Here is a 25,427-nt window from a genome sequence, read left to right as displayed (position 1 = left end):
AAGTGCGAGTTTCCCATAATGAGATGGGAGGGGAAGCGTAAAGTGCGCCTAATTACGTATTCCGTGGTATGTACAAAAACTGCCTGTGAAAGCGCGCCTCTATTTTGCGGTGAAAATTCTCCGCCTCGTAAAAGCAGGTGTAAAACAGCCGCAAGCGGGTTTCCTCACATATGCCTCCTGGTGAAACGGCAGCACTAATCCGAGCAAGATGAAGACATAGGCCAAAGAGATCACAAAAAGGATCACACTTTTTCAGTTGAGTGAACACAAAATCATTAAAAGGGATACTTCACTGATTAGCATTAAGTTTTGTATCAGTAGAAACCCGGTAGAATTTTCGAATGACCGTGCTTCCCTCCCTCATGTCCCCCTGAGAGGAGAGATCTCTGTATTGTGTGTCTGGAAAAAAACCTCTGATGACGGAAAAATCATCGTTTTGCGTCATCAGAGGCATTTTTGGCCAGACGCTATGGACTACAGCCGGTAGTAGGAGCTAGTTCCGCATGTTTTCAACCCGCCCATAGGGGGTGGGATCTCACTCCCAGAATGTGCTAATAGTGTCAGCCATCTTTAAGCTAAGCTAACAGGCTCTCTCTCTTTTCAGCAGCAACCTTGCAATTATGTGCATTCAAACTACCGCACATGTGTACCACCGGGATACATTGGTATAGATCGGAGAATATGTAGGAAACTTTATTACAGACGGAATACTCGACACACTACGCAAGCTTCGCCTGCTACGCAGACCAGCACCTCAGCCTGCGGTGTTGCTTCATGCCGCTAGCCGGGGGAAGGGGACATCGAAAGCGGTGTGCGAGAAAGCGGAAACGCGGAACGAGGGCAGGAGTTTGATCTAGGTGGAAAGCTAACGTTAGCCGGCCACCTGTCCCATCCATCCTGCTTGCAAATGTACGCTCATTAGACAACAAACTGGACTACATCCAACTTCAACAAAACTCCCAACGCGAGTTCAGAAACTGCTGTGTTTTTGTTTTTGTGGAAACATGGCTGAACAACAGTGTACCAGACTCCGCTATCCAACTACCAGGCCTGCTAGCCTTCCGAGCAGATAGAGATGCTGCTCTGTTGGGTAAGACTCGTAGAGGTGGGCAGTGCATACTGTATGTTAACATGGACTGGTGCAGAAATGCGGCGCTTGTATCCAACTACTGCTCACCGCTGGTGGAGTTTGTGACTGTTAAATGCCAATCATTCTACATTTCATGCTAATTCCCGGCTGTGTTTATACTCAGTGTTTACATCCCACCAAGCGCTAATGCTACCAATGCGTTAGCTGAACTTTACGGAGCTATCGGTGAGCTCCAAAGCGCACATCCGGATGGACTATTTATTGTTGCTGGTGATTTCAACCACGCAACTCTCAAGAAAGTTCTTATATTCTATCTTCAACTCATGGTGAACCTAACTTATAACAATCAGTGCTCTGTTACAAGTCTACTTATGCCCTGTCTTTTGTTGTCTGTTCTGTCCCTTGTCTGTCTTAAATGCTCTACTTTGTGTCTGCACTAAATGTAGCCTATCTCGTATGTCGTTTTTATATAATGTTTTTATAAAATGTCGTTTTTATACATTTTAAATGTGTAAGACCACTTGAGCCACGGTGATACGTTGTTTTGTTTCACTATATACAGTGTATGGTTGAAATGACAATAAAACCCATTTGACTTGACTTGACTGCCCTCTGTAACTGGTAGGCATGGCTTGGGAGTGGCCTTGTAGGGAAGCGAAGCAAGTGCATTCTGGGAGTTGTTATCTTTCATCTACATGAGCCAAAAATACAATTTCTGGCTTATCTCGGTCTACAAGGCACCAACTTCTAAAAAAAAATTCACATTTCTACTGCATAAATGACCCAATTTAAATACATATTCATCTTTCCAGCGGTGAAATATCCCTTTAAGCGTTACAGATTAAGCAGCCATGCAATATTACAGTTACTGGAAGAAATCAAAGATGACATTGATTCTCCGACTCAGTGTTCACATTCCATTCTAGCAGTTGTTAAACTCCTCGCTACATTACAAAAATTGGCATCAGGATCATTTCAAACAGTCTTAGCATCAGCAGTGGGAATATAGTCTGCACTCAGCCGTATCATAGCACAAGTACTTAACGCTTTGCTGCAGCGCAATTTACGGTATAGTGGGCGGAGAAAGGCGCTGAATACCCGACGAACTGCAGGTTTGGTAAATACGACGTAAGCTGAATTATCACAGCGTGCACTTTCTGCGAGTTGGCCATGGCGCTGATAACGCTACATTCGCAAATGTACGTACATCTGGCCTTCAGACACAGACTGGAGTAGGTGGTAAAGAATTTTATTAAAGTAGTAAGTGTGGGCTAGTAGTGGGGATGCTGGGTCCAAAGATGGCTTGGCTGGCGATTCTATAATCCAGTGCCTGGCGTGGCTGTTTGGTAGCAGATGATTCCGAAGGTAGGTTATTTCTGAGGACAGAGATCTTCCAGTTAGTCACGTCAGGAAACGGAGCAGACAGGTAAGTACAAAGACAAGAAACTAGACAAATATCGAAAGCTGGTGAATACGCATACTCAGTGGTAAGCAACAATCTGGCAAGGAGAGGAAAGTCAGACTGGTATTTGAAGGCAGTTAATGGAGCAGGATGATTAGCGGGTGCGCTAATTGGGATTGGTGCCAGGTGTGAGGAGAGTCAGCAGGGGAGCAAGCAGGCAGCAAGCACAAGGCAGGCATAACAAAATGAAGAAATAAACCAAAACTCAATCATACACACCAGATCGGTATCACCGTGCGGAACTCACAGCAGGCAGAGGCGTGACATCTGGTGATAAATGATTTAATGAAGGAAAAACTGTAGAATATTAGCCCTACCTGTTAATAAATTTAAAAGTTAATAAAGTTTTTGGGAGCATAACCCCTATTTTCCTCTAGTCCTCATGTGCGCTGCATTCCGGAGAACAATCACGGCCATTTAAGTCAATGTTTGATATTCCACCAGCCGTTGCACGTCCCAGAAGCGTGCGAGGCGTTCGAACAGAAGGGAAGGAAATGGAACAGCGAGAGCATCCAGTCAATCTACCAAAATACATCCCCCCATTATCGTATGTCTTCTCTACAAAACCATGGACGACGAGAGATTCATCTTGGAGGTGGAAAAACATTAGCCTGGTCCTACTTGTACATTTTATTTGTACAGAGAGTCTGGCCTCTCTCCATTGACAAGTGTTAACTTCCTTGAAGGCGGGTACTCTGTTGAAGTTTAAAACTATTGGATCTGCCCAGAGCCACTCTGGATCTGCCATAACCAATCGCTAACGTTTGGTCGTGACGTATGCCATGCGCATGTGCAACAAAAGGGGAGACCGTCAAGGCTATTAGCATTAGCACCGCTAGCGATAACTTTAGCCAACTACTTCACCACTAACGGAGCGAGCTAGAAAATCAAACTGTTCCCGAACCCCGTGGGGAGGGGGTCAGAGAAGAACCTAAGAATATACCGCAAACCCAGACGGAGTACTGAAGGGAAATGAAAATTGAGCGGAAGTAAGTAGGAGGGCGGAGCCAGGCTAGAAAAACATAATAAGACATCACAAATCCTTTCTATAAGGACAACGCCAGAAAAGAGAAGGCATGGAGTTTAATTGCAGGAGTGCTTGGAATGGAAGGTAGATACTAGCCTAATAAACATGCAATTGTTCTTTCAAGTAATTGTAGAGGCAATAAGTCTGCGAGCCGGGCAGGCAAGACGCTCTTGAACGCAGCTCAGGCGCGCCTAGTGGAAAATAGGTCCAGTATGCGGATACTCTCCATATTTTCCTTCAAATGTGTAATATGTGATGGCTAATTAGAAACTTATTACAAATATGAATCCAGGCACCTATTTCGATATCCAATACAAATAAAGAAAGAACCCAAGGCACTCGTCTTTAAGAAAAATGATTTAAAATTCCTTTAATACATCTGGCACATTCTCAATAGTTTCAGCATCCAGCCTTCTTCAGGAAGAAACAGGCACAGGAGTAGGGTGAAACAATTTAAAACACCAGATGTGAGGACATGGTGCAGGTGCAGATGTTTTAAAGGCATTTTAAATATTATTTCTCAAAAACGAGTGCCGTTGGTTCTTCCTTGATGTCTTTTGGATGTGTTCATGTCCCCTACCAAAGAGCACCATCTTTATCTCACTAACACTAGCTCCACAAGGCTCTCCAATCTCTTCTGTATTTGGATATATTTAACATTATAACAATAGTTAGGCTATTTAGCATTTTGCAACCTTGGTTACACTTTTGGCCTCTGGATATTTGAAAAGCCTGTGTCGGATGTTTCAAGTGTATTTCTGGCTTTACGGTCTTGGCAAGGCAACTCTCCAGACAAATCTGTAATCAAGTCTGGGCTTAACCTGGTTTTCAAGGCACAATTTTACACATGGAAATGTCAACAAAGAAAATGTGTGCGGTGATATCCACAAACCAAAACTTGGACCAGGATCACAGAGATAATGCAGTTAAATATGGGTTTTAAATGCAATGTCCTTCAATGGTGTAACACCAAAACCAATTATATCAAAATTCAAGTGAGTGCGTGTTCCCTGCTGTATGTGTATGAGTCAGTTCTGTTAACATTTCAGTATTCAGGTGAACGGCCGAAGCAGTTGAAAGTGAGGAGGGCTGCAGGTCTATCTCTCCTCTGATCCACTGAAGCCTCAGGGTTAGAGACATGAGTAGAGGGCTCAGCGCTGTAGCTTTGAGACCCGGTTACTCTCTGTGGGCGAGAAAGCTGGACTCAACCCAACCGGAGCCGAGCAGGGAGGGCTGTAACACCTCAAATACCGTGTAAGGGTTATACGATCCTCTCAACACAAAAGAGCCACTCTGGTGTGAATGTGAGAGGCTGAAAAAAGGAAAGGCAAGTCGGTGAGCACGAGGGGAACGAGAGCACGAGATAGGGAGAGAGAGCGCATACAGTGATGAGAACAAGACGGGAGAGATAGAGGGAGAACCATAAGTCATAAAGAATAAATCACTGAGCTAAATGAACAAGGGAATGAATGAAAAATGGGAAGGTGGGAGTTTAGAGAAAGTCAGTCAGATAAAAAGAAAAAAAAGGAAATAGGGGAGAGGAGGGAGGAGCGGGAGAACCAAGGGGGGGAGAAACAGGGAGAGGGAGAGGCAGAGAAGTGTGTGTTCAGCGCTGTAAGAAATGGCAGCATGGCAACCTTACTGCGGTGCTTTTCTGCACTGTATGTGTGTGTGTGTGTGTGTGTGTGTGTGTGTGTGTTTGTGTGTGTATATTCTTGTATGTATTAATTTTGTGCATTTGTGCACAGCAGTACATTTTTGTTTGTATGTGGATGAAGTTGTTATGTGTGTACCATATATGGGTGTGTATGCATGCACGCGAGTGTGCATGTGGTCATACAAAACAGAGGTCAGGCAGGCAGCAAAAGGCATGTGCACACGTGTGTGTGGTGTCTGTGTGTGCGTGTCTGAAACTATAAACTAGATGTAGTGAGTGTGCAGTCGGACGGGAGGCCAGAGCAGCAATCCTCCTCCTCATTTGCCGCCTGCCACCGCAGATCAGCGCCTCCCTCGCCATCAGATGTGACAGCCACAACCGTCAGAAGTCCACGCTAAAATAGCCACCATACGGCTGTTAGAAGCCCCGGTGACAGAGCTCTGCTTACAGCGGTTGACAGCATCACATTTCAGCACCAGCCGAAGAGACATAGAGGGGAAGGATGAGAGAGCATGGAAGGCGGAGGAAAGAGAGTGGGAGAGCCACAAAAAGAAAATGGAAATAAATAAGAGAATGTGAGGGAGACACCTGGCCTGACTGTCTGCAGGTCATTGCTATTAATGCACTTCAAAACATGACTGCAGCATGCCTAATGTGTATATTTTGTAATATACTGTAAAGTAAGGTGTGAAGAATGTTAAGTTTGTCAGTGTATACCTACCATACACTAGAGGAATCTGAACAGACTTTGAAAATACTAAAGTCTGACACCATCTCACATCTAACATTAGAGACTGTCACAGTATGTAAAGACATCTTGCAGGGTCACAATTTGCAAGACTACATCTAGATTCGTTTTTTAATATGCAGCCAAGCTAGCTAGCTACCGCTAGCCTTATCTGGTAACTTATGGGAAAGTTTGCAGATTTTCTGTACTGCCGTACATGCAGATGAATGGCGGCAGTACCCGGAGGTCCGTGTTCATCCGCCGGTAAAACTCCCGTTGGATGATGCGCATCAGAAGGGTTAAAAGTATGCAACTTTCCCTCTTTAGTGTTTATGCAACTTTCCCTCTTTAGCGTTTAGCTCTAGAGCAGCGCCATTGCAACCATAAACAACACCGGCTCTAGCCGTTTGCGGCTTCCTGTTTGGTGCTGGATGGAGCGCTCCCACTGGTCAGTGTTTCCCGTACATAGGTTCTACTTGGGAGCACCGCCCAGGTAAATTGAGACTTACACAGGTAGATAAAATCCAAATTCAATTTTCTTTCCAAACAATGGTGTTTTATTTTACAGTGCAGACAGACCAGCTGCCTCCAGCCCCTCCCCCTCGTGAAGTTGTGTGCCGCGTGCATGACAGCGTCAACGTTGCACTTGCTCATAGAGGCTATTGTTACGTTAGTAGTAGCATGCTGCTGGTGGTCTTGCAATGGGTTAACTGTACTAATAAAACTGTAGACACAACGCGTCATTTATCAGTCTGGTTGTTACCCCTCTTTGCAGCAGTCTCCTCCGCTCAATATCTTTATAACGGAGCTAGCTAGCTAACCGGAGCTGACTGGAGCTAACCGCTAATCAGAGCTAATCGTTGCTAACCGAGCCTTCAGTTCTCCGTGCCTTTATCCATTAACTGTATTTATGAACCCGAGCCCGAATAAAACCCTTAATTTTATTAAATTGGCTGTAAAAGTTACAACTCAGAGTTGTTTGATTGACAGAAATCTGCTCAGGTGAGATCTAAATGAGTGCAACAGGACATGTATAGTACAGAAGAGCGTGTTTAGGATCCCCAAATCACGGATTAATACACTTCAAAAAACGAACAATGATCTAACCAACAAAATGAACAAGAATTAACTTTAGCTAACCCTAGTCTTATATGATTTAACAGGAGTTAGGAGGGAACAGTGTTGAGATTAATGATAACATGTAACTTTCTGTTTGGATCATAGTATAGTATTACAGGTATTTTATGTGCTGAACTGTTAACATTTGGCAAAAAAAACAAACTGATTTAATTGACAAAGAACATCATGGCTACACTTTTTTGTCATTTGTTTAAAATGAATTGAGCAATTTGTTGTATTTTAGCAAAATACTGAATGCAGCAGAAATGCAGAACTGAGTAGGCTACATTTTAATAAAAAAATGTTATCACAAGTTTGCGTATCGCGATATTCAACGTTAGGGCATATCGCATATTTTCCTCATATCGTACAGCCTTAAAAACTACCCTGAAATTGTGTCAGATGCCGCTAGTGTCGCAATATTTTCATCTGTATCTGTATCATACTGCACAAAAGTGTAGGCTATCTTCTACTGAACGTAAAATGCTGGCTGAGTTACAACCATAAGCTCGTCTTGTCAACAGCAAATAAGGGCCGATGATTAAACTTCCCATAAAGATTGCAGAAAGAAGCCTTTTTGGTGGTTCTTTAAAATTTTAAACAGTGGTGTAAAATACACATTTATGTCACTCCTTTCACAGAATTACTGTGGGAAACACTTTTGGTTGTTGACAATGTTCACATGATTTAACTTCACTACCAAGACGTAGTATAATATCAAACACGTTTGATTTTGTCGGAACGTCAAGACGGGAAAAAGACTGACTCGGACTGAGTTTTATGACCACCTTACACCAAAGGACTGAGACGACGGGAGCGCGCCCCAACTCTAGCAAGACTCTCATGATTTCATTCAGATATTGGAAATTACTCTGCGACAGTGGAACCACTTGAAAAGTCGCTTGGTGTATGGTTGGCATTAGACGGTTAAAGTGGTTATCTATGGCCAGGCCATGTCAGTGATGTTGTAAATAGGTGATAGTTTAGTTAATTTAAATGTATGTCTGCTTGATGCTGCGCTGTTTAACATGGGTGTTGTGCATGTCCAGAGAACAATGTTGGGCAAACAAAAGTGTAGGCTATCTTCTACTGAACATAAAATGCTGGCTGAGTTACAACCATAAGCTCGTCTTGTCAACAGCAAATAAGGGCCGATGATTAAACTTCCCATAAAGATTATTGCAGAAAGCCTTTTTGGTGGTTCTTTAAAATTTTAAACAGTGGTGTAAAATACACATTTATGTCACTCCTTTCACAGAATTACTGTGGGAAACACTTTTGGTTGTTGACAATGTTCACATGATTTAACTTCACTACCAAGACGTAGTATAATATCAAACACGTTTGATTTTGTCGGAACGTCAAGACGGGAAAAAGACTGACTCGGACTGAGTTTTATGACCACCTTACACCAAAGGACTGAGACGACGGGAGCGCGCCCCAACTCTAGCAAGACTCTCATGATTTCATTCAGATATTGGAAATTACCCTGCAACAGTGGAACCACTTGAAAAGTCGTTTGGTGTATGGTTGGCATTAGACGGTTAAAGTGGTTATCTATGGCCAGGCCATGTCAGTGATGTTGTAAATAGGTGATAGTTTAGTTAATTTAAATGTATGTCTGCTTGATGCTGCGCTGTTTAACATGGGTGTTGTGCATGTCCAGAGAACAATGTTGGGCAAACAAAAGTGTAGGCTATCTTCTACTGAACATAAAATGCTGGCTGAGTTAAAACCATAAGCTCATCTTGTCAACAGCAAATAAGGCCCGATGATTAAACTTCCCACAAAGATTATTGCAGAAAGCCTTTTTGGTGGTTCTTTAAAATTTTAAACAGTGGTGTAAAATACACATTTATGTCACTCCTTTCACAGAATTACTGCAGTACACAGAAATACACTAGATCTATTTACAACAGAAATACACTAGGCTAAGTATATTGGCTGCTTCAATCATAATGCACTGGACCAGACCTGCTGTGAGCTGAATGCCAGGGCATCTAAGGCACAGCAGTAATGTAATGAAATAGTTTACCACTTTCTAATAAGCCACCCTTTATAAAGTTTGTAATGGCTTTTAATGCATACTGGAACATGTATTAATGTTGTTTTATAAATAAATAACACATTGTACCTCGTACAATTTCACATGACAAATTGATTGATTGACTGACTGATTGATTGATAATACGTTATTAAGGCAGTAAAAATGCCTTTGATATTCATTGGTTTCTATTTGGTAATATTGCAGTTATACATGTTGATATTACATAAAATGCCTGATAAGTTGTTAATTATTAATAGATTTAATACAGATCAGTTATACATATCACATCAAAACATATCTGTTAAAGGGATTTTTCACAACCCAAAAGTTGGTCTGATTTATAGGTTATAGCTGATAAAACATAACTAAACAGTTAATTAAGCATTAATAAAGCCATTTGGGGGAACAGTCAAATAGGAAAGATATTGGTTTATTTCATGTGTCATTCCATCTTTTGGCTTGTGTGCTGAAATCAATGGCACCAAATAACAAAACTAATTATGAGCAATTGTTGCCTTAAATTATTATGCAGTAAATGTGCGAGAGATCAAACAGCACTTAAGTGGCTCGAATGCAAAATGAAAAAAGTAGGTTGTTCACCCTTTCAGCAGTACCATCTCCGCAGCGTCTGACCCCTGAACTTTAAAGCCTCCTCAGAGCCCTCTTCCAAACGGGAACTTGCATCTCTAGGGGATTTTGTACAGAGCAGGTGCACTGTGTAACTCGTACATTCTTTATTACTCCCATATATCCAGATCCTTCAAGCCGCCAAATGCTGCTGATTCTAACTTTACCGTCTCAAGTGTTCCATGGCTTTCCTTTAAAAAGCTCAGCAGTGTCTCCTGTGCAGACCTGTGCACCTGCCACTGAGTTATGCTCCCATGGAAGTCTTTTACCCACCACAGCATTCACCTTCTTTAATCGTGGTAGGTTGCCGTCACTTTGCTCGCTTTCACTTTTGTTAATGCAAATCAAAATCAAAGTAAAATGAAATCTGTTGTATCGGATCTTGGTCAAAGCAATGAAATATAATATGTTGCATTATTTGCTGTGATGTTGTTGTACAATTGATTCTACCGTGACAATAGACGGCTGAATGAAGCCAACTAGCCTCATGTTTGCTGTTGCTTTGTTTTAGCTCAACAGATGCTGCAAACAAAATGTATTTACAATAGGGTTTTTTTTAAAACTAAAGGACAAACGGCACTCATACCAGGTTGTTTTACAACGTTCCATGGCTCTTTTATGACTTTCCATAACTTCACTTATAGTGCATACATGACCTAAACTTATTATTTCTTCCTTCTTTGCTGGTTTTTAGCTCAAAAGTTCTGAAGGGGTGATCAGTCTACCACTACTGTTTACTGCATGTTTGCTGTAGAAAATAAAAACAGCTGATGCTGCGAATGTATGATACAACTTGTACTTCTGTGAAGTTCTTTTAATTTTGTAAACAATCAACAAAGATATGCACTCAAGTCAGTGACTTGAACTGACTTGTCTCAAAAACATTTAACTTCAGAATTGACTTAGTGGACATACAAAGCAGGTGTCCCCAACAGCTTTACCGGAGAGATTACCTACAACAAACGGTTAACACCACAAAGTAATGGCAGCAGACAGGGTGCCCAGAGATGAGGAAAATGGGGCAGCATCTTGGTGCTGCTGCTGGCCAATGTACAATCTCTTCACAACAAACGGCATAACCTTCAATTCCGGAATCAGCTCTCAGAGGGAGATGGACTGTTGCGTGTTCGGCTTAACCAAGCCCTGGCTGGGCCAGAACAGACCTGACCAGGCTATACAACCGGATAGCTTTTCTCTGCACCATATGGACCGTTCCATGGCAACTACTGATGAAATAAAGGGAGATAAAAAAAAAAAAGATTTCCCTCCCAAAAAAGGCTCTATCCCTGGCACTTGTTAGATCAAGAGAGGGCTGCCCAATAAATCAGAGCTTACAACTAAAAACATATGGATGGTAGCTAGCCTTTTAGTTAAATAGGGATTCCTTTCAGTTACATTAACCGTGATGCATGGCCCTAGCACCACAATATAAGCTGTTGAAGACACACAGGAATTCTAGCACATAATTTCAGCATCTACTCAAAAATGGGAATTGGGAATGAATTGTTGCGCACTCCACTAGAATGCTGTGGGTGTATGTTATGAAGGAGGCTAACAACGTAGCTAACATTACTGATTCTTAAATCCAGCGTCTACTTACCTGGTCCTTGTTCGCGGACAGCACTTTCTTCCTCTTTGTCATCACCACCATCCGCATCCTCGCTCTTGAGGGGTCCTCTTTGTGGTGCTGGTTGGGTGGACGTCAAGCACACCAAAAAACGGACAGGTTTTCTGGTTGTAACCGCTTTTTGTTGGACTCCTTAGCAGTCCTGTATATTGCTTTTAGATGCTGAGATATTTTTCTTTGGCTCTGCAGCCGAGTTCTTGCATAGCCCTCCTTTCTCATATTGTCGGCGATTTTCTTCAATTATTGCATTATTTCTGCCGTCAAGTCTAGTTTGCACAGTGGTATCTAACCACAGTGTAAAGACAAGTGAAACCAAGGTACCAAACAAACAAATGTAAAGTGTAAAGTATGTACACTGTAAAGACAAGTGAAACCAAGGCCTAAGGCCGTTCTGATCCGATCGTCCCGTTTGTGTCTAAGGTAGTTGGTAAAAAAGTTTTTATGTTTCAGGTTTCTTCTGATTGGAATGAGTTACCTGTAAATATTCGCCAAGGAGGTTATGTTTTTGGCTTGTCTGTCAGCAGGGTTACAGATTGTACAGATACAGTTGTTGTTTCCACATTACGTCTTAATGCTCATACACACATGGAGGTTGGAAGAATGACTTCCCAACTTGAGAAATGGGACCATCCGAGGAGCACGTGAATGCACCATTGGCTTTGGCGGGGGTCAGCACTCTCTGAGTACCATGCTATTTTAAAAAAGTTAAAAGACATTGCCTAGCTTATCAGTAATGCTTTCACTGTTCCTTTATTTAAAGATCAATTGTCTTTTGATTGTGTCTGTCTAAGGTTTATCTTGTAGTTTGTTGATTGACTGTTTGCTGGTTGTTGTTTTGTTTTAGTTGTGTCTTGTACTGTTCTGTTTTCAATTTGTTTGTTTGGTACCTTGAAAACAGGATGAAACGGCTCAAGGGGTTTATCCTGACACAATCAAAATCTAAAATTCTGAGAGTGCGTATGGTGAAAATTAAAACGAGCCTCACCAACAAGTACCACTGGAAATTGATCGCTCCTTTTTAAAGAGCTACACTCAGACCTGCTCAGTTAACACCCAAGTCACAGTCTCCTCCTTTCCCCGAGTACTGTATCCTCTCCCATTCAAACAGTCCTGTGTAAGGTTATCTATAATGAATGAGATGTGTGGGAGAGACACCGCACATATTAATAAAGCTTTACCTTCCATATGCGGAGGGTAAAGAAAATGGACGGCACAGCCAAAGAGACTACGGCCATTGTCGAATTCCAACAATCCATGAAGTTACCTGAATTTGGCATCATGAATAAATAAACAAAAGCTAAATTAAAACTGATTAGGTATTATATTATGCATGGAAAGAGCAGCATCGTATGTGATTTCTGTGTACCTGTTTTTTTTTTTTTTATTCATGAAGGTGCTCAACTGTTACAATTTGTAACTTACAAAAGAATTACATAATATAACACTGTAAAAGAAGATATGGTGAAACCTGTCCAGAAGTCCAAGTCCAACAGGATAATGGTTTCCCTTTTTTTCTCTCCATCCATTCATTCCTCCATTCTCTGTGTCTCCACGGTGTGTTGCTCACAAGACAGAGTGTACGGAAAAGAGGACTCTGTGTGCCCCTTGGTAGATACAGAGAGTCTATGAATGGGTCAAAGGTTGTTAATGAATGTTGTTTTCCTCCTCGGCCGATACTGTCCTATTGCTGAGCCCTTGTGTTTAAAGCTGTCGAGTAGCAAGCCAAAACCATTACGGCCTTGGGGTAAATATAGAGCATTCACAGTAATCCTAGGTGTGTGTGTGTGTGTGTGTGTGTGGCTACTACTGCAGAAGGGCTGATGTTGTCAAAATCATTGGACAACATTTTGAGTCAGGAGAAATCTATGATGCACAAGCACACAAACAAAAAAAACACAAAAAAGCGGGAAATGGCAGAATGTGTGTATAAATACCCACATCATCAACAGAGCTACGGAAGACAGTGTCTGAGAGTGTTTTGGAGCTTTGTGCTCATAAATCATACTGAGCAAGAGAGAGAGAGAGAGAGAGAGAGAGAGAGAGAGAGAGACCGAGACCAATGGAGGATATGCTGGAACTCACTTGGATAGCTGTTTTTTTATTTCAAACCTCCCCCATATTCCATATTCCACTTTTCTCTTTCTCCAATCCAAACTCCTTTTTTTCTTTCACCGTCTCCTCTTCTCATCTCACCTCCCTCTTCTTTTCCTTCCCTTTCCGTTTTCACCCTACCTTTCATCATCCTGGATTATTCCCTCCCATTCCTGTCCTTGTCCTCTAACCCTCCTCTATACTCTTTCCTCTCTCTACTCTCATTGTCTTTCCAACCGTGCACCTCCTTTCGCCTTCTTTTCTCTCTGTCCCTTGCACAACTGATAGTAGGTACAAACTGGCCCAGCCAGCCCCAATCTATCTCAACACAGACCTGCAATCTCTGATATCCGGATTTACCCCACCCTCCCACCCATCTGCTCTTTTACTTACCTGCACCAGTCGTCCTTCCTGCCCTTCATCACAATACCACCTCTCTGCACCATCCTTCTACCGCTACTCACCACTTCCCTCTTCCATTATCCATTAATCTCTTCCCCAGCACCCTCTGTTCTTGCCGTTCCCTTACAGTCAAGCAGAGATAGTAGACATTCATTCGCTGTCTGTCCAGCACACATCCATCTCCAGCCGGAGCACCAATCTGCTCTAGAAGCAGAAAACACAGAGTTTCAACTCAATTTGTACGGCAAGAAAAAATCACCTAAATTACAAAACCACCAAATCATCTTGCAAGTCACAACTCCTGAATGAGTAGTTTGCGTGTAAATGTCACAAAGTAGACATTTAGGCCCTTTTATATCCCCAGGCTTGATACACACACAGACACAAGTTTGGTTTGATTTTAAAATCGTCTTTATTTGGGTTAATTTTACTAGCAGCAGCAAAAGTACATTCTTGTAGTGGGCAATTAAACAAAAAGGAAGATTCGATACATAAATCAGTCTGTTCTGTTCAAAAAGGGACTACATTCTTTACCCTGACGGAGAAGGCGGGGGCTGGTGGCACACATAATTGTCCAGTCCGCTCTTCCTGTTCGAGGCGACCGTGCAGTGCTGGTGTGCCAATCTGCCAAGAGATCAGAGACAAATAAATGAACATTTGTTGTTTGAAACAACAACTGGACCTTGTATGTCATAAATAGTGACAAACCTGAGGAAACAGGACTTCTAAGTCTAACATCGACAGGGGGATTGTGTGATGTTGCCACATTTTGCTTGAATGAAAAACTGATCAAAAACATGGAGCACAACACAAGCTCAGTAGGACACAAGGATTTTAAACTGAGGTACGTAGCTCTGTTTCAGAATCAGAATCAGAATCAGAAAGGGTTTTATTGCCAAGTATGTTTTTTAACACATACAAGGAATTTGTTTTGGTGTTGTTGGTACACGTTACACATTCTCTAAATGGAATATTAAACAATATAAGTATAGGTATTAACAATATAAGTATAAGTATATGTACACAGTATGTATTAAATAAAAAATAAAGATAGAAATAAAATAAGAAGAGCATTACAGCAGAGAGAGAACAGTGGCATGAAGAGCCAGGGGTGGAGTGTCAGGGTGGTTGCCGGGCCTTGTTGATAAGGCTAGTGGCGGATGGGAAAAAACTGTTCATGTGGCGTGTGGTTTTGGTCCTGATGGACCTCAGCCTCCTGCCAGAGGGGAGTGTCTCAAAGAGTTTGTGCCCGAACTCACTGTTACTCATTTGTGCGGACATCCGTATTAGCATGGCCCGACCAAATGCTAGTCAAGTGGAAGCTAACAGATGTAAATGCACTACCCATGAGGTGAAAACTTTAACCTTGTAAAGCCCAGTTCAGACCAAAGATTCGCGTTGAATCGGTCTGCAGCGTTCTGAAACCTGCCAGTGCACACCAATGAGACGAGATGAGACGGTGTATCAACTCCATAGCAACGACTCTTTGTACTTCCATCCTATCTTCTGACTTCCAGGCTTTTTGTAGCTAAATATACCATTTTTTTGCGTCTAAATATGATGTGGATAAGGTTAGTGATAGGGAGATGCTTGCTTCAGTTTGCTTTAATTGCTGCTCGATTACCTTCATTGGAATTATACAATTGTTGTTTGTGAGAATATTGTCTCTTTGCCTCGGGAAGGAACTTGTTTTGGTGGAACATGTGTACGTTCAGAAGTTGTTTTTGTCGTGCAACAGAAAAAAAAGACTGGACAGATAGTCTAGCTAGCTGTCTGGATTTACCCTGCAGAGATCTGAGGAGCAGTTAACCATAGTCCTCATAAAGCCACCAGAGTTTAAAATGACAACACAAAGAAAGCGGAAGGTAACGGACATCCGGCCAAAAAGAGGGACACCCGGCGGACACTCCGGCAGCACCGGAGCAATCCCGGAAGTGGAATGTCATGGATAATGACTATAGTAGTGCACCTCAGAAGTTGACAAGCTTAGATGCTTCAAAAAGCCGGTCTCTTGCGCTTTTCAATATCCTTTTTCTTTTTCTGGGCGAAGAAGAAGACTCCTGTTCCTGAAATTTGGAGTTTGAATACATGTGGTCCTCCATGTTTCCTTCTTCAAACTTGCTGGGGCCGGGAAGCAACGATACCCATTAGCAGCATCAGCAGCACTTGTGAGTTTATCATGTGATAGCGAAAACGCGAAAGGCGGAGCAGTATGCCCTGTATGTCCCTTACCGGGTAACGTATTTCAAGATGGCGCATGAATACGGAGCGTCTACCCCAGTTCATGCGAATGCAAATGTAAAATTTCAAGCCAAAAGGAATACTTGGAATTGATGGTGGTGGTAAATATTCATGAAAAAGTTTGTGAATGGGCAACACAGATTTTGATAATGAACAACTAAACACGTTACACACTGGACCTTTAATATAAAAAAAGGTCCAGTGTGTAACGTTGACAAGCTTAGATGCTGTTTTTCACAAACTTGTCCAAAAATGATTTTATCCTCGTTTTCAAACTGTAAAAATATACACAATGGTGGACCTCTAGCTCACCCAGTAGAGTTTGCGCCCCATGTAGGCTGAGTCCTTGGCAGCGGGCCAGGTTCGAATCCGACCCGCTGTAGTTTGCTGCATGTCGTCCCCCCCTCTCCCTTTTCCTGTCTTCAAACTATCCTGTCAATTAAAGGCCATAAAAGCCCCTACATAAAGATCTACACAACAGTTGGTGGTTAGATGTGACGTTAACCATGAAGGCTTTCTGCAAGCAGACCTTTGCATGCAGAATTATGGCTGTGTGAAGGCTTTTTTGCATAGATTTTTTTTTTAATAACAAAAAAGGACAAGTGACTATTAAGGAAAGGGAATGGGAATCGGATCAGGTAGGAGCACTGGAATGTAGTCTCAGTTTTTTGGTCCAACAGGTAAGAGAGACACTGAGAGAGAGTGAGGAAGCAGGAGAGAGCGAGGAGTTAAGGTGGTCGAAAGGCACTTTATATTATCTCACTGCCTTAGCACCGGCAGCGTTCGCCCATATCTCAACAAATGCTCTCAGCCAGACCCTGCAGCCTTTTCATCATCAGCCAGCATACCGCTTCTCATAATGTCCTCAGGAGCACCCACAGCCCCTGGCTCTCCCACCTTTCTCCTTTATAATAGCATCAGTCTGCTTCGCTTTATCATTCTGCTAATATTTTGTTCATCTTCTGGAAAGTGGATGTGCACCTTGAAGAAACTTTTGTCCCTGAGGTAAAAGTGTTTATATTAGTCTGTTCATGACTGGCACTGGAAGTCTGACTGCACTCTTAAATCGAAATTATACAGTAGCCTATGATCCAGTGTCCGCGTGACGTAAAGTAAATGTGGTCATCAGAGGGTTCAAGCGCAGGCTTTGTGCAGGCGTTGGCATACTCCCAATTTTTGTCCGTGTGGTCAAGTGGTAGCGTAGCAATCTACTGTGCATGTGTGGAACGTGTCCTCCAAGCAGATCGTAAAACAGACCTACTCTGTAGTGTCCGTAGCTGTCTGTGTACAGGTCCGTTCCAGAGTATAACTAAGCCTCAAAGTGGGATTCATGCTTCTCCGGAGGCTCCACGTAAGTGGCCTGAAGTTTATACTTGTGCGTTGGTGTGTGTGTCGATCTCTTTAAGAGAATAGCAGGGCCGGCATGTGTGTGTGCACGGGGAGTGTGTGGTAGAGCGAGTGAGAGAGTGACGGTGATTAGCTTCGGAGCAAGTACCAACTCTAGGGGCGTAGTGGGAGAAACAAAGTGTCTCCCCTGTGCTTTCTGACCACGGTCGGAAATGTGTAGCAGGAAGAGTTAACCCTCTCCTTGATTTCATGTTGTTTATGGAGAAGAAGAACTCGTAAATGAGTAGGGGGAAATGCAGCGCTACCAAGCCACGACCAAGCGCCGTGCGTCGCCACGATGTGTATTACATTTTTTTTTAAGAGGTGCACGTAAGGCTACGGTGTAGGGTCCGTGTCCCCACGTACCTTCGTACGTACCCACGGCATCGATTTAATGCAGAAGCATAAATTGGCCTTAAGTCTGGGAACTCATGCCAGATGGAAGCATTGAACACAAAATCATGCATTGAAAACACACAGATGCAGATTAACATTGTCACATGCAGAGTTAAAGTTGTAGTGCGTAGTTTATGTCTCCCCCATGAGGAATTCTAAGTAATGACAACAATTCTGTCGGTGCATCCACATGACACAAGCATTCCGTGATCGCGCTTCACCCCCACCCCGCCTCCAGACAGTTGCTACGTCGACCAAGGAGGACACAGAGGATTTCAAAAACATGAACTCTTCAGAAGAGGTAATTATCTTCACTCGAGTTTCTGCACGCGAAAGTCACCAGACGACACCAATTTCTTAACAAAGCCATGCTGGGAAATACAGAGAGAGTTGTGTGGAGCTGATAGTCTTAGTTAGCTTTGTATCAACTCTTTTGGCAATGGCTTGAATGTAACGGACGTTCATTAAAGGTCCAATGTGTAGGAATTTTTCCCATCTAGCGTTGAGATCATAAATCGCAATCAACTCTCTCGCACCACGCAGTTCAAAGTACGTATTACAGCTACGGTAGCCTTCACGCTTCAAAAAGCCGGTCTCTTGCGCTTTTCAATATCCTTTTTCTTTTTCTGGGCAAAGAAGAAGACTCCTGTTCCTGAAATTTGGAGTTTGAATACGTGTGGTCCTCCATGTTTCCTTCTTCAAACTTGCCGGGGCTGGGAAGCAACGATACCCATTAGCAGCATCAGCAGCACTTGTGAGTTTATCATGTGACAGCGAAAACGCGAAAGGCGGAGCAGTATGCCCTGTATGTCCCTTACCGGGTAACGTATTTCAAGATGGCGCATGAATACGGAGCGTCTAACCCAGTTCATGCGAATGCAAATGTAAAATTTCAAGCCAAAAGGAATACTTGAAATTGATGGTGGTGGTAAATATTCATGAAAAAGTTTGTGAATGGGCAACACAGATTTTGATAATGAACAACTAAACACGTTACACACTGGACCTTTAATATAAAAAAAAGTTACGCACTAAAGCTTTAAGGCAACCCACACAGATGAACACATTAAATGCATGCACGTAAAGGGAAGCACGTTTACCTTCACACACACATATGCAGCTGCAGACACCCAGTTTGTCACCATCTCCAAAGTCGGGGGTTTCCATCTTGTGGAGCGACTTACTAATTTCAGGACCTTGAATAAAGTGTTGGTGATAAATCAGAGCTGCCAGCGCCAAAATACACACAGATTCATCACTGGATTAGCGCTCTACTTTTATTCATCTCTCTATCTCTGTCTTTCTCTTTCTTATACAAATGCACACAGGCACATGTATGCGATTAGTCTTACGCTGCCTCTCCCACTGTCTGTTTTATTAACCACATATGAATTAAGGGACACGCTTTTGCTCAACTGCAATTTACCTTAATTGTGTTACCACTGTAGGGCATAAAAAATAGGACTGGACGCACTCAACTCATGTAAATACTTAAAAAAGCTTTGAACGCTGGGTGCTGGATCCTAAGAGTGAATAATCATTAATAAAGCTACTAGGACAGAACTCCAATCTGAGTTTATTGCCACACAACGGACGTTTCTCAGAGTGTGCACAGGTAATTATAAACAACACTCCCCACACAAGTGGGTTTAATTATACAACCAATACTGCACAGGTGGAGTAAATCATCCACAATTAGCACATCAATCCCAACCCAGCACCGTTTATATAGAGAGTTTGGCCAACTAGGGAATCGAATGTTCTGAGCTATCCCGTTATACGATTGGTTCCGAGGTGGTCACGTGTTTCGTGGACTCCATGTTGTATACCAACATTCATCTGATTCCCATTGACATAGTGCAGGGAACAGTGGAAAAATGTAATAAATTATTTAAAAAATGTCATAAATCACGGAAAAAATGCTCAACTGAAAGACAGGGAAGTGGCAAAAGATTTCACAAGTTGAACCAAAAAGGCGAAAAGTATGGGAGCTGAAGGTGAAAAGAGCTAACTGGAGAGCAAGTGACTACTCATTATTGTGTGAGGTAAATGTCAATTTCTCTCTTTGACTTATAACAAATCACATAGGATAAATATAGTAATACCATCGTTAATGTGTACCATGCTGTCAAAAAAGTTCTAACGCTGCTTTAGAAATGAATGAACTTTGAAGTTAGCCATGCCTTATGCTAGCATTAGCTTTTTCGCTAGCACTCCATGTACCTAAATGCTTGTGATCTTGCCATAGTCATATGGCTTTTGGTCTCAACCGAGTCCAGGTGTCTTTATTATATTCATAATAATATTGGAGGGAAAGTGAAACACAGCTTGGACAGGGATGTTGTTTGGCTTTTTACAAGTTTAGACAGCTAGCTAATGCTACACCGACGTTTACTAACGTTAGCGCAACAGCGTTAGCCTAGCCTGCTTGGTAAATATTACGACTGCCTTCGGAGTTTCCTATATCTGCGTCCATGTTGTCAACATAAGACCTGTAGTGTTAGTGCTCCTTTTGTACCATAATTTTATTGAATGAAATATTAAGCTTCGCTCCTACGAGATGGGTGGGTTTTTGTTACGTTACACACAAAGCTAACTGGCTATAGTTAACCTGTATGTATGCTAGCGGACATTAGAAAGGTAAACACTGCTCAGAGACTTATTAGGCGACGTGGTCACTCACTACAATGGGCATTTTTTAGAGGCTCATTTATGATATAGAAAGTAAATATACACTGGAATATTCCCGTAAGTGCCTTTTACATATTGTCAAACGTTGATAATAACATTTATATGCCTGTTTATGGTGAAAATAAGCGATTTATTTCAAGATAGCATATTCGCCCCACTGTAGAGTCATCTGACGATGGTATCCAATATGGCGCCCATGATTTGAGTTGGCCAAACTCTCTATATCAGGGGTTCTCAACCTTTTGCAAGCTGGGCCCCCCCAAAGCTGGTTCATTGCAGTTGGGCCCCCCCTTCCCGGCGCCACCCCCACTACACCACCTTGCATAGATAGATAGATAGATAGATAGATAGATAGATAGATAGATAGATAGCCCTAGGCTAGGCTATTATTTTTAGGCCCACACTATTATTATTATTATTATTATTATTATTATTATTGTCATCAGTAGCGGTAGGTAGGCCTATTATCATTACTAGGCTATTGTTATAATTGGCAGTAGCACCAGACTTCTAATGTGAGCTTGCAGGCATTATTATTATTATTATGAGTAGTAGTAGGCCTATTATCATTACTAGGCTATTGCTATAATTGGGAATTGGCACCAGACCTCTGATATGAATTCATGCTTTATTACTGTTATTATTACTAGGCCTAACAGTAGGCATATCATCTGCATTTTTTACAGAAGCTTGCAGGTAGGCGATGTTAATGTGAGACCTGAGCCAAGTATGCTTCAATGTACCTTCAAAGCTTTTTTGCAGCTGGTGGTGCGTCGGTTGCCTTGTTGGTCCTCACTAGAAATCTCTCTATTTTTGTTTGGTTTTGAAATATTTTGGATGTGGATTAGTTGTGTTTTCAATAAGTTGAGGCTATGATGTAACGATGAGTGCGTGTGTGCAGCCTGGACGCGGAGTGGTGTGTGTCTCCTCTCTGCAGGCTGGGACTGCTGCGCGAGGCTACTGAGAGACTGACCGCCTGTGAGCAGTGTTGCCAACTCTTTTCCAATGAAAGTCGCTAGCACCAGCTCCAAAAGTCGCTAAAAGTCGCTAGATGACGTCATATGCTCATTTGCATATTTTTGACGTCATTACGCAATCATTTGTATAAAGCTTAGTGGTTTTGTCAGCAAGGTAGATAAAAAGAAATAGAACTCTTTAGCCAAATAATCACAAATTCAATACATGAATTTATTTTACCTTATAATTATTACTTAGGTAGCCTATCTTTGAAGTAAAACAATTGTATTCTACAAAGGGAGGGAAAAAGATCGATAAAGAATTCTCAAAGAAGGCTGGCTTGCCCAGGACCAGGCCAGCTCAGCGGAGTCTTTCTCCCGTCGCGTCCCGCTGTCTCTCCTACCTACACCAGCACCCGCACACCCTGTCCCCCCCTCCCCTTCTAACTACCTGCACACTGTGCGCAGTGCTGCTACACATGAGGAGAGAGGGGAGAGGCTGCTCCGCTGCTCCTCTGTCACAGAACAGAAGGCAGCTACAGGAGAGAAATACCTCGCGTGCTCGCTGGACAATACTAATAGATTTGTCGCTAGTCGCTTTTTTGAAAAAAAGTTGCTAAGGGGGTCTGAAAAGTCGCTAAATCTAGCGACAAAGTCGCTAAGTTGGCAACACTGCCTGTGAGGGCTTTTGGACGGGGGAGGGGCTCACGGCAGCACCCGCTGCTCGTTGAGCACATAACTGCAGAGTGATACGTGTTTTCGAGTCTCCAAACACCACAAAAGTCTCCAATAACACCAGTAAAAGTCGCTAGATTTGTCGCTAGTCACTTTTGACAAAAAAAGTCGCCAGGAGGATGACTTGTTTTACAGTTCTGCGGAGGCTCCACACAGAGCTTTCTCCGTAGCCTACGTAAGTGGCCTGATGTTTATACTTGTGCACTGGTTTGTGCGTGAGCCGGCATGTGTGTGTGTGTGGTAGAGGGAGAAGTGAGAGAGTGACGGCGTTTAGCTTTAGAGCGAGTACCGACTCTAGAGTCATAGTGAGATTAACAAAGTGTCTCCTTTGTTCTTTCTGACCACGGTGGGAAATCTGGAGCAGGAAAAGTTAATTATCTCCTTGAGTTCATGTTGTTTATGGAGAAGGAGAACCAGGAAATGAGTCATGGAGGAAATGCAACGCTACCCAGCCACGACCGAGCGACGTGTAGTTACATTACATTACGTGATTTTTATACTCCCATCCTGTAGCCTACTCGCGCCCCCCCCAGGAGAGTGTCTGCGCCCCCCCAGGGGGGCGGGCCCCACCGGTTGAGAACCACTGCTCTATATAAACGGCGCTGTCCCAACCGAGGGAGCCACAACCAATCCAGATCAGGGTTAGTAAACACAGTCCAAGAAAAACAACACATTTTGGTATCTGAAACTGAATACAACTGAAATCTTCAAGAAAAACTAAAACTAAACTAAACCTACATTACCAGGCCAAAGAAACCAACCAGAAAAATAAAAAAAATAATGAAGTAAACTTAAACATGGATGCAAATCTAAATTTGTAGAAAAAAAATGGCAGAAATAGAACAGACTTAACGTTGGCATTCCAGAAGCTGACTCTATGCCTACAATTACTTCCTATCAGACACTAAAGCAGTGCATAGATTAAACATTAAACATCCTTGCTATTTCTACTGGCCCCAACCAAAACTACTGCAAAAATGAAACTAAATCTACAAATACTGAACCTTTCTGAACAACTTGCACACAAAGGCTGCTCTGAAAACTAACATGAACTAAATTAGTTGAAATTACCACTGTTAAACTGTAATTAATAACTATCAAACAACTATAATGTACTATATCAATATGAAGTCAAATTTAACTTTTTTATCAATGCATGTTGGGGATGGAGGAGCACAAAAAAGGAAAACAGAACAGAGTGTAGAATCTGTCAACACTAGAACATATTGCAGTAAGTATTAAAAACTGCATTAATCTATATTTTTATATGAACAATGGGTCAAATGACGTAACTTAAGTTGCCTACGTAAATTACGTTGCCTTCATAAATAAAGTGTGTCACGCACTTGACGTATAGGTCAGGTACGTTACGTAATACGTAAGTCAAAATAAGTCAATGTTCATTTTTGGATTCAAACAGCCATCTCATGGGTTAAAGTCCCATGTTTGTTTGATCCATCCATCCAGACTTTGTTAAGAAACATATTTGCGATGCGGAACAAACATAATCCGGAAGAAAACATGTTTCCCTCAAAACGCAATTAAGAATGCAGTTTAGTTATATGGGAACGCTAGTTTAAGGAGACAGGGCTGGTTCAATATCTGCAGTTCAACAATTACAACTTTTCAGTCAGGAACACTCTTGTCATAGATTTAACCATTTATTGCAACAAATGGAAATACAAGTTATACTTGACGATGAAGGCTCTGTTCTAATGATGATCCCTGGATCAGCCAAGCAGCATGCTAAGCTGAAACAGGGAGCACGCTGCTGAGACCCTCCTGTACACAAGAGTGGGCCCAATCCAAGACATTAAAACAATTTCAGACTTAAGTTATGATGACACAATAAACCAGGAAGGTGGAGGCTGGGGTGGTGGAGGCAAGCTTTGCCAGCAGCAGCGGTGTGAGGCAGCATTGGAGTAGCAGGAAGCAGTGAGGAATAGGGAAACATTTAACCCTTGTGTTGTCTTAGGGTCAAATTTGACCTGTTGTCTAAATGTCTATATCAGAAATATGGGTTTCTTTAAATTACTACCTAATTTTGATTACCCAAAAATAACATGGATGATTACATACAACGTGCTTCGCAAGTACAACAAAAAGCTATACTTTCATTGAATTTTGTGTGTTTTGTTCAATTTTTTTGCATTTGAAAAAATTGAAATTTTTTAACGTTGACATATGCCATTCTGTGATTATCCTACCTTTATTATTAGTCTAAAATTTTTATAATTTCTGCTTTATAACTCAGGAATAAGGTATAATTTCCTATAAATTAAGTTTATTGACCATAGATTCCAAAAATAAGTGTAAATCTAGTAATGAGTTGGTGTTAGTGGTGTTCATACATGGTAGTGAAAGGAAGTGTTAAACTTCAAAGTGCCAAAAACATTGAAAAAAGCGCCAAAAGAGACAAAAACGTTAGAAAAAGTGATTTTCAGTTTTGACCCGGGAGGACGAATGGAAGACAACACAAGGGTTAAATGGACCGCCTGATGTGAAAAATGGCTGTGATTGGTTGTGACTGGTGGGAATGATAATTCAATTAGTGGCCATATGACTTCCCTGTCCTGCATGAACTAATGCAATGCTTAATTGAATCCATTTAACACTTGCTCAAACACTCATTACATCAGAAGAAGTGGAAGAAAGTAATTTTTTCTCTAAATGATATATGTTTGAAACAGCTGTATCAAAGTTTAATTTTATAGCAGCTATTTTGAGTTTGAAGACTGTATTAGTGTGACTATAATATAATTGATAATAGTAATATGGATTTCCCTGGACTACCTACGATAGCGGACAGATCACGATGCCGCTTGAGATACAAACAATCTTAACATAACCCTTCTCCTAATAAGGTTTGTGAGATCATCACTGCAGACTGGATGTTCAAACAGGACCCTTTTGCTGTGTGGCTGTTTTTGTCGAAAGTTCTTAATTGCTTTTTGGGGTTCAGCTGTTGGAGAATGTGTTTGCCCTCCGGCTGTGTATTGGAGAGCAGCACTGCAGACAAACTGGAGGTATGTCAAGCTCTACAGAGAAGTAAGTGAACACAATCAATCATCACAATGGCAAAAAGTAGGAAATTAAAGCGCAGGTTCAAAATAATTAAATTATCCTTTAAGTTACAGTTTATGTCC

At 42.0% G+C, this 25,427-nt stretch overlaps 1 long non-coding RNA gene across 1 annotated transcript; it reads right to left on the bottom strand.

The window, feature by feature from the left end:
* Positions 1–6,815: 6,815 nt before the first annotated feature.
* On the bottom strand, positions 6,816–24,589 carry LOC116040624. The gene is made up of 3 exons (XR_004102721.2): positions 24,464–24,589; positions 19,010–19,019; positions 6,816–6,826 (listed from the first exon to the last, which is right to left on the bottom strand). It is a non-coding gene; the product is annotated as an uncharacterized LOC116040624 (long non-coding RNA).
* Positions 24,590–25,427: the final 838 nt, after the last annotated feature.

This window comes from Sander lucioperca, chromosome 12 (assembly GCF_008315115.2).
Source record: "Sander lucioperca isolate FBNREF2018 chromosome 12, SLUC_FBN_1.2, whole genome shotgun sequence".
Taxonomy (NCBI): Eukaryota; Metazoa; Chordata; class Actinopteri; order Perciformes; family Percidae; genus Sander; species Sander lucioperca.
This window is presented reverse-complemented; position numbering and strand designations above follow the sequence as displayed.